The following is a 10,194-nucleotide window of genomic DNA, read 5'->3' on the forward strand; positions in this document are numbered from 1 at the left end:
GTACAATGGGTCCTCCATGTATTGTTATTCTGCAGCTTTGGGACATTGGTGACACTTTTGCAATGGCGATACCTCATCAGTATGCAAACTATTACTATGCCATATTCATGCTAATATGTTCTGGTATATGCCCCCTTATATGCTGGTACATGCCTAGTAATGTGATATATTATGGTATACCTGCTTATGGGTTATAGTGATCTTAGGATCAGTACATACATGGGAGAAATGCCATAGATCTAAATATGCCATTGCAGGGGGCTACTGACCATCAATAATGAGGTCTGAGCTGCCACTCAATAAGGAGCGATGATTATACTGTTCCCACTTAATGTAACATGGTGGAGTCACGGGACAACGTCGGATACCCATTCCACCCGATAGTATAGGAGCATAAAGGGTTCCCATTTCCTGGCAGTAGACACGTGCATACAGGCAGAGTAGGAAAAAGCTGTGGAGCCTAGGAGAAAGGCTTGTGACTTTAGATAGCTAGCAAGTGAGGGTGAGCAACACTCATTATGAAAGAATATGCAATAGATCTAAATATGCGATTGCAGGGCATTACTGACCATCAATAATGAGGTCTGAGCTGCCACTCAATAAGGAGCAATGGTTATACTGATCCCAGTAAATGTACTGGATTTCTGGTAACATGGTGGAGTCATGGGACAACGTGGGATGCCCTGATAGTATAGGGAGCATAAAAGGTTCCCATTTCCTGGCAGTAGATAGGGAGAGGAGGAAAGAGCTGTGGAGCCTAGGAGAAAGGCTTGTGACTTAGCTAGCTAGCAAGTGAGGGTGAGGAACACTCATTATAAAAGTTACTAAAGAGGGATACAGAGTCCCATGAAAAGAGCTCCAGACGGAAGTTGCTTTTCCATGGTATGTGAAGCCCCACAGGTGTTGTATCGGTGCATACCTTCAGGGACTCCACGTAGCTGGTGCTGGTCACAGGTAGGGAATCTTCGGTTTTGATCGTGACGCCACTCTCAGTATTGCGGTCAGTAGGGACCGCCACTGCAGGTTGAGGGTCGCCTGGGGCTGATGGTGTGTGCAGTTAGTTGGAATAGCCTCCTGAGAGTGAGGCAAGCCCCAGGGCCCGGTGTAGGTTTGTAGTACCACAAGTCGCAGAATGACTCACACAGGCAGAACTGTCTTTCAAGGGCTTTACTCACTTTTGATGGCAGGGTGAGTAGCCCGGGCGTAGCTGAGATGAACCAGGTGGGAACCAGGTATCCTTCAGGCTGACTTTATGAGGGTGACTACCAACTCGCCTTCCTTAGCCCTTGGTGGTTTGGGGTGACCCCGACTTTGAGTCCCTATGGGGGTCACCCAGGGAAGATGCTGCAGCCTCTCTCCCCCTTTTGTTTGCCGTTTGCTTGTTCCCCGGACCAGGCCACTCCAGCTGCTTGCCTCCTGTGACCTATGGGCCCTCACTGCGGTTACGTGGCTGCGGCTTTTGTGGTGTTGTGGTGTGGGCTTTGAGAGCCCCACACCGGCAGGTTTAGCAGAAGAAAGCTGGATCTATCTTCGCTTCGGGATCTGCCGCCCGGTTGGGCCTGGTGCTCTCTAGCAGTCTCCTTACTTCCCACTCCGTGCTTTCTCTCTAGCTGAAGCTGGCTTTCAGGCAGCACTCCTAGTTGACCGTTCTCCCCCGTCAGTAGCCACTGCGCGGGCGCTGTTAGACAGCATCTGCCCCACAGGTCTGCTCCTCACTGAGCCCTCTGGAGTTCTCTGCTCTAACTGACTCACTGCTCCTCCTCTCCTGTTCTTGCCTACGCCACCTAGCAACCAGATTCTCTTACCACACCCCTTGAGAGGAGATGGAGGCTTTTGGCCCCCTCCACTATTCCAGTGAAGGTCAAGGCTTTTCCCCCTCCTGGGATCCCCAGGGGTCCTCTCATGGGTACATGTGTGAGACCTGATCACTATGCGCCTGTGTTCCACACCCCGGTCAGCCTTCTGGATTACCTGTATTGTACTGTCCCCAGCATGGGTGCAGTACTCAGTGGTGCCTGACCAGGTCAGGGGCGCCACATTCCCCCTTAGTTATCACCAGCACGTCCTCGGGCTGCAAGACAACATTTTAAAATGCATAAAACATTAAAACATGTAAAACATTTTTAAAAGCACCAGGTACCATACATCACCACCCTCCACCCACAAGTCCGTTAACCCACCCAAAACCCTCTCACGTTGGCCGCGGCTTCAGCCACTTCTGGCAGGATGTAGAGGCGGCTTACATGGGCTGGTGGTTTTCAGGGTATACCTGGCCTGGTGGATCCGCGCCTTCAGCCTCTTCTGGCAGGATGCAGAGGCGGCCTCCACAGTTGGTGCTGACCAGGTACCCCCTTTGTGGTGGTGAGCCAGGCCCCATAAACAGGCATGCTCTCTGGTTGCAGGTGAGCCAAGGCCCTATATACGGACGGGCTCCTCCTGGTTGCAGACGAGCCAAGCCCCTAAACAGGCTGACTCTGGTGGCGGTGGTGCCCTTTGGTGTAACTATTTACACTGCGAGAGTTTGTGGCTATAGCCAGTTCATAGCCTTAAGGTTTATTTCTCACAATAGTTTTTGTGGGCACATGCTTAAACGTTGCAAAACAAAACTTTTCAAAACTTTAACTGGTAACTTCTTTCTTTACGTTACTTTTCTCTACTCCTCTTTACCAGGGCTTGAGCCTGTATGGCGGTGGCACCTGCTGCTTTCCTGCTCTCTGTCGTCGTCTGTGGTTGTTTCATCTGTAGGTTCCTTGTCTTTTCTTTCTTGTAGCATGGGGTGGCTGTAAGGTTTGCTGGTACATAGTGCTACGTCAAGCGCATACAATCCTCTTTCGCCTTCATGCATAGTAAACTGGACTGAATCTCCCATCTTTAGATTTCTGCCAGGGTGTCCTCTAGGCAGATTAGCTCTGACGTCTCTTCTGTTGACAAATATCCCTTCTTTGATACCAGGTGCTACGATGAATCCATATCCACTTCTCAGATTAAAATCCTCCACTACTCCTCTGAAAAGGGGTCCTCTGGCCTGGGCTTTGGACCTTCTCAGGGCTCGTTTTTCTTGCAGGTCTCTGGCGGTGACTTCTCTCTGCTCTGGAGATGACGGTGCAGAGGATAGTTGCATTCTGTTGCGGTGTGTCTTACGGGCTGGATTCTGTAGGGTGCAGCTCACAAACTCCCAGGTAAGGCTTTTGGGCAGTTCTTCTTCTGCAGATGGTGTCAGGTCTTCCTCATCCCAGCGAGAATAGGGCAGCATCTCTGGCTCTGGGTATGGCTCTGGAGTCAGCTTCTCAGCTTCCTGGCCTCCTCCCCCCCTTAGTTCTTCCTGGCACTCCTTGGGTAGCAGTGCTGGGGATGGACTTCTTTCTGCCGGCCCAGGTGGGGAACTCTTTGCCGTGGTTGCTGCAGGAGCTGTCGGGATACTCTTTGGGGTGTGCGGAGGGAGCATGTACCGCTCCACCATCTCCCGTGGGAACTTAGCTTCCAGGTCGGCTTTTAGCTGCCAGTATGCGGAGTCCTCACCTACCAGGGATTGCCTAGCAGGGACTTCCTGAACCTGGGGAGCCTTGTCTGCTCTGGCCTTGCGGGCCGGGGTAAATGGTACGTCAGCCTTGTCTTGGCGGGCCGCGCCTGGCATGGCGGCGGCCTGGTCTTGGCGGGCCGCGCCTGGCATGGCGGCGGCCTGGTCTTGGCGGGCCGCGCCTGGCATGGCGGCGGCCTGGTCTTGGCGGGCCGCGCCTGGCATGGCGGCGGCCTGGTCTTGGCGGGCCGCGCCTGGCATGGCGGCGGCCTGGTCTTGGCGGGCCGCGCCCTGTATGGCGGCGGCCTGGATCGGCGTCGCAGCTGCGATGGGATCTGTGCAGGCTGGGCTGGGCGTCGCTGCAGGGACCGGGCCTTGGTGGGCCGAGCAGGGCATCGCTGCGGCGGCCGGGGCTTGGCGGGCCGCACCTGGCGTGGCTGCGGCCTGGTTCAGCGTCGCCGCACCGGGCGCCTCTTCAGGGACCGCGGGCGTGGCCGTAGGGGTCGGGGCACTTGCGCTAGCCGGGGCATCACTCGACTCACCCATCGTTGGCAGCATCGGGGTCTGAGTTGTCACCGCCCGATCTGGCACTCGGTGCGCGGTTCTCTCCTCGTAGGCCCGAACCGCCGCGGTCATCCATAGGAACTCCTCGCGTCCCTCTCTGATCAGCCTTCCGACCCTGGCTTCTAGTTGATCGCAGAACTCGGCAAGCTCCCGACACCACCAGGCAGCGGAGCCTGGCTCTGAGTCTCTGCACTCAGACGCCATTTTCTCTAGCAAGCTGCTGGCTTCTCTCCTGCTCCGCCGTCTCCAGACGCTTCCGCTCGCTTCGCTGGCAAGCTCAGAACTCTGCAGGGGATCTCTGGGTAGCCACACCTCTTCGTGGGCGGTAACTTCTTCCAGCGCGGGCTGCTGTTGTTTTTCAGCGCGCTTTTCATGGTGGCAATATGGCGGCGCTTCCAATTTTTCAAGCGGACCGCCCAGGCACATGGTCACCTGTCTGGACAGGTCTAGTCCTTATCCTGTTCGTGACGCCAGATGTGAAGCCCCACAGGTGTTGTATCGGTGCATACCTTCAGGGACTCCACGTAGCTGGTGCTGGTCACAGGTAGGGAATCTTCGGTTTTGATCGTGACGCCACTCTCAGTATTGCGGTCAGTAGGGACCGCCACTGCAGGTTGAGGGTCGCCTGGGGCTGATGGTGTGTGCAGTTAGTTGGAATAGCCTCCTGAGAGTGAGGCAAGCCCCAGGGCCCGGTGTAGGTTTGTAGTACCACAAGTCGCAGAATGACTCACACAGGCAGAACTGTCTTTCAAGGGCTTTACTCACTTTTGATGGCAGGGTGAGTAGCCCGGGCGTAGCTGAGATGAACCAGGTGGGAACCAGGTATCCTTCAGGCTGACTTTATGAGGGTGACTACCAACTCGCCTTCCTTAGCCCTTGGTGGTTTGGGGTGACCCCGACTTTGAGTCCCTATGGGGGTCACCCAGGGAAGATGCTGCAGCCTCTCTCCCCCTTTTGTTTGCCGTTTGCTTGTTCCCCGGACCAGGCCACTCCAGCTGCTTGCCTCCTGTGACCTATGGGCCCTCACTGCGGTTACGTGGCTGCGGCTTTTGTGGTGTTGTGGTGTGGGCTTTGAGAGCCCCACACCGGCAGGTTTAGCAGAAGAAAGCTGGATCTATCTTCGCTTCGGGATCTGCCGCCCGGTTGGGCCTGGTGCTCTCTAGCAGTCTCCTTACTTCCCACTCCGTGCTTTCTCTCTAGCTGAAGCTGGCTTTCAGGCAGCACTCCTAGTTGACCGTTCTCCCCCGTCAGTAGCCACTGCGCGGGCGCTGTTAGACAGCATCTGCCCCACAGGTCTGCTCCTCACTGAGCCCTCTGGAGTTCTCTGCTCTAACTGACTCACTGCTCCTCCTCTCCTGTTCTTGCCTACGCCACCTAGCAACCAGATTCTCTTACCACACCCCTTGAGAGGAGATGGAGGCTTTTGGCCCCCTCCACTATTCCAGTGAAGGTCAAGGCTTTTCCCCCTCCTGGGATCCCCAGGGGTCCTCTCATGGGTACATGTGTGAGACCTGATCACTATGCGCCTGTGTTCCACACCCCGGTCAGCCTTCTGGATTACCTGTATTGTACTGTCCCCAGCATGGGTGCAGTACTCAGTGGTGCCTGACCAGGTCAGGGGCGCCACAGGTACATATAACGTTAGTCCCTCGGTGGAATAAGGTTCCTGGAGAAGATTTCACTTTGACGCATTTTTGTGTCTTTTTTTAAGTCGCAGAAACTAAAGCAAAAAAAAAGAGCATTTTTCATTTATCGGAAAATTCATGAACCGCGTGGACAATTTTGAAGACTTTGGAGCAAGAAACAACATGGAATACAAGACAAAAAAAATAAAATGGACTCCATGAAATCATAAAATGATGAATGCGGCCCATCGTTTTCTTAGATGTTTGTACATTGTGTTTACAGGGGAATCATATCCCACTGTAGGTTACATTAGGTGAATATATTTCTTCCCTGAAGCCGCCCCTCCCAGATGACTCCAGCATTTAGTAAGGAGAAATTTTTATAAAATTGCCCCCAGTTCACCGCACACACAATAAAAACACCAGCAGTAATGTGCAATAATATACCATTTATTATCAGCAGTTTTATCTGTAGTTATTCAATCATTTGTCTTATCATTAATTAGTCATTTTTATTTATTGCAGTAAAAAAAAATCATTTTTTTTCATCTGGAAACCATTAACAAGAAGTTGTTCTCAGATCCTCATATTCTTATGAGTATTCTTATAACAGTATGACAATATACAGTTATTCTGGCCACCACTAGGGGGAGCTAAATGTTTAAAGATTTATGCAGCACTTTCTGGACTTAAAAGGGTTTTCCACTTATAGAAAACTGGTTCCCAAACGTTTCCCAGCCTGTAACATACAGTTAGACAGTACTCGCCCTCCCGCTGTTCGGCACCAGTTCTCCACCGCAGCTTTGGTTTCTGTGTTTCGGCTGCAGCGGTGACACTGACTGCAACGCACATCGCTGTGACCTGACGCTTGACCAGGGGAGGGGGAGAACTGTCTAAGTTTGTGATTTTACATGCTGGGAAAGGAATAGAGATCACTTTTCTATAAGTGGAAAACTCCTTTAATGACAGCTGTATAAATCTTTATGCCGTGATCTCCTCTTCGTAATGGCTGAAAGTAGCGGCTGTTACAGTCATATAGCTATCAGGGTACAGGCAGGAGCCGGCGGTGGTGACTCCGGCCTCATAGTACTCGGCTATGCTACTAGTGATTTCATTATTCAGAAAACGCCACCTTCATGTGCTCAATGTGCTGACTACACAGGATGAAAATAACAGGATCTGTCACCAGCAACTCATGTCATCATAACAGCAAATGGATCCAGTTCTACTAATTATCACCAGAGCTGAGCCTGTTGTACACATGGGAAATGTTGTCTCTTTTCTATAGTATCTGTCTTTAAAGGGAATCTGTCAGCAGCATGATGTAGGGGCACAAAGTCTGATTCCAGGGATGTGTCACTTGCTCAGTAGCTTGCTGTAATTTCAATTAATCAGTGTTTTATCAGCAGGACATTATCACTAGAGGACTAGGTTTCATGTGGTAGTCAGTCCAGCTAAACTATGTAACCCCGCCCCCAACAACTGATTGGCAGCATCCTGTGTACACTATACATTGTCAGCAAGCCGCCAATCAGTGGCGTGGGTGTGGTTATATAAAGCTCAGCATTCCAAACTCTGCTCCATCTACAGCAAAGAAAACAGGGATTCTATCTAAACTGTACAAAGCAGTCCAGTAAGTGACACATCCCTGGAATCAGGCTTTCTTCCCCTACATCATGCTGCTCCCAGATTACATAACAAAAACCTGCTGACAGATTACATTTAACTTTTTGAAAAAATTAGTGTGCACTCAGCCCAGTTTTACTTAGAGGTGCTAATGAGGGGGACCTTGGTCCACAACATCTATATTGGAAATAACACTGCACTCTCTCTCTAATTAACAAGACAGAATAACGGATTTGCAAAAAATCAGTGTAAATTTATTTTTGGCGACTAATGTAGGAGACGTTTAGGCCTCACGGGGCCTTTTTCATGTCCAGTCGCTCCAGAATAGAGAAAAGCAGATTCCTGAAATGTGATGAGTGAAAGAAAAAGTATCTATCCAGTATACTGTGTAGGGAATCCCAAAAATGCATATCCTGGGAAGGAGGCGAAAAAGGTGTCCCTATCGAAAATCTGATAAGGAGAGAGAAATAGATGTGCTGTGTAGCACCCAGTGGTAATGGTGGAAATTAGTTACTACCCGGAGGCCGCTCACCTGATGGGGTTGTGCACCCTTGCACAACCCAGATTAAGGCGAGGATTAGTCCACAAGGAGACCGATGGAGACGGGACCTTTTGCAGAGCCTGGAGCCAGCGTGGATCGAATTCCTTCGGGTAGGTCATGTGAGCGCGCGCGACCGGAAGTGCAACACCGCAGGTGCCTTTAAAAGAACTAGAGGTTTATCCCAAGATTCTTGCATTAATAAGATAAGTATGGGGACAAAAAAAGATAAGGGTATTTTACACGCTGTGATATCGGTACCGATATCGCTAGTGAGCGTACCCGCCCCCGTCAATTGTGCAACACAGGCAAATCGCTGCCCGTGGTGCACAACATCGCTAACACCTGTCACACGGACTTTCCTTCCCTGCGACGTCGCTCTGGCCGGCGAACTGCCTCCTTTCTAAGGGGGCGGTTTGTGCGGCGTCACAGCGACGTCACACGGCAGCCGTCCAATAGAAGCGGAGGGGCGGAGATGAGCGGGACGTAACATTCCGCCCACCTCCTTCCTTCCGCATTGCCGGTGGACGCAGGTAAGGAGATATTCGTCATTCCAGCGGTGTCACACATAGCGATGTGTGCTGCTGCAGGAACGACGAACAACATCGTACCTGCAGCAGCAACGATATTAAGGAAATGAACGACGTGTCAACGAATGATTTTTCACGTTTTTGCGCTCGTTGCTTGTCGCTCATTGGTGTCACACGCTGCAATGTCGCTAACGGCGCCGGATGTGTGTCACTAACGTCGTGACCCTGACGATATATCGTTAGCGATGTCGCAGCGTGTAAAGCACCCTAAACAAAGATGACATCCAACTTCAATAAATGGAGTCTTGTGACAATATTTTGTCGTTCTAGAAAGGTCATACAGGGATTAGGTCTGTGTACCTTGGTCTGTGTACTTCTACAAGTGCTTCATAAGTGCTCAGAAATATACCAGAAATGTCCCAGAAGTGACCAGAAGGTGAACTCTACTTCTTTAACTGTGTCTTTCACTTGCATTTTGCTCCTTCCCCCTTATTCCCACTTGAAAACCCAATTCACACCATGTTCACTTACGCCCTCACAGTCTTTGCTCCACTCCTCCTCACTCTCCTTCGCTATCCCCAAACCCCAGCACTCTCCAAACAAATATTCATCTCCCCTTCCCTCTTACCTCCCCACCTGTCCTCATCTGCTGACCTGCTCCTAAACCACAGATCGCTTCTAGTATCGCGCAGACTAGGCCGTCCACTCTCCTTCTCCCACCTGCTCTCCCTTTCTCTACTTCTCCTCACTGCTGGTGACATATCTCCCAATCCTGGACCCCCACAGATGGGACACTCCTCTTTATCACCCCCCTACCGCTCCCCATCTAGTAGTAACTACCGCAACCTCTCCAACATAAAATCCATTCCCCTCTCTGCCACTCCGCAGCCCCCTCTCTCTGGAGCGCTCTGGAATGCCCGTTCCATCTGTAATAAACTGCACTTCATTCACGACCTCTTTATCTCTAGCAATCTATCCTTTCTGGCCCTCACCGAAACATGGCTGACACCATCCAACACTGCCTCCCCTGCTGCGCTGTGCTACGGCGGCCTCCACTTCACCCACACCCCTCGCCCTGGCAATAGACAGGGTGGAGGAGTGGGCCTCCTCCTTTCTAACAACTGCAGCTTCACCCCAATGCCACCTCTACCCTCCCTTGTCCTGCCTTCCTTTGAAGTGCACTCTGTCCGCATCTACTCTCCCTCCAACCTCCAAGTGGCCGTCATATACAGACCCCCGGGCCCAACCACTGCCTTTATCGACCAGTTCTCCGCCTGGCTTCTACACTTTCTCTCTGCTGACAACCCCACTATCATCATGGGTGACTTCAACATCCCCACTGACACCCGCCAGTCAGCGGCCTCCAAACTCCTCTCCCTCGCCTCATCTTTTGGTCTAACTCAGTTGTCCGCCTCTGCCACCCACAAAGATGGCCACACACTAGACCTTATCTTCACCCGTCTCTGCTCTCTATCTAACCTCACTACCTCCCCTCTCCCCTTATCTGACCACCATCTGCTGACCTTTTCAGCCCTGTCCTCCTCACCTGCCCCCCCTGTCCAGCACATATCACACCCCCGCAGAAACCTTGCACACATCAACATACACACCCTTTCTGACTCTATCCTACCGCTGTCCTCCATATCTTCACTCCACGACACAAACAGTGCCACCATTTTCTACAACGCCACTCTCACATCAGCTATTGATTCAGTCGCTCCTCTTGTGAACGGCAGAGCAAGACGAATCAATAGACAACCCTGGCACAACAGCCTCACTAAAAAACTACGGCAA

Source organism: Anomaloglossus baeobatrachus, chromosome 4 (genome assembly GCF_048569485.1).
Source record: "Anomaloglossus baeobatrachus isolate aAnoBae1 chromosome 4, aAnoBae1.hap1, whole genome shotgun sequence".
Taxonomy (NCBI): Eukaryota; Metazoa; Chordata; class Amphibia; order Anura; family Aromobatidae; genus Anomaloglossus; species Anomaloglossus baeobatrachus.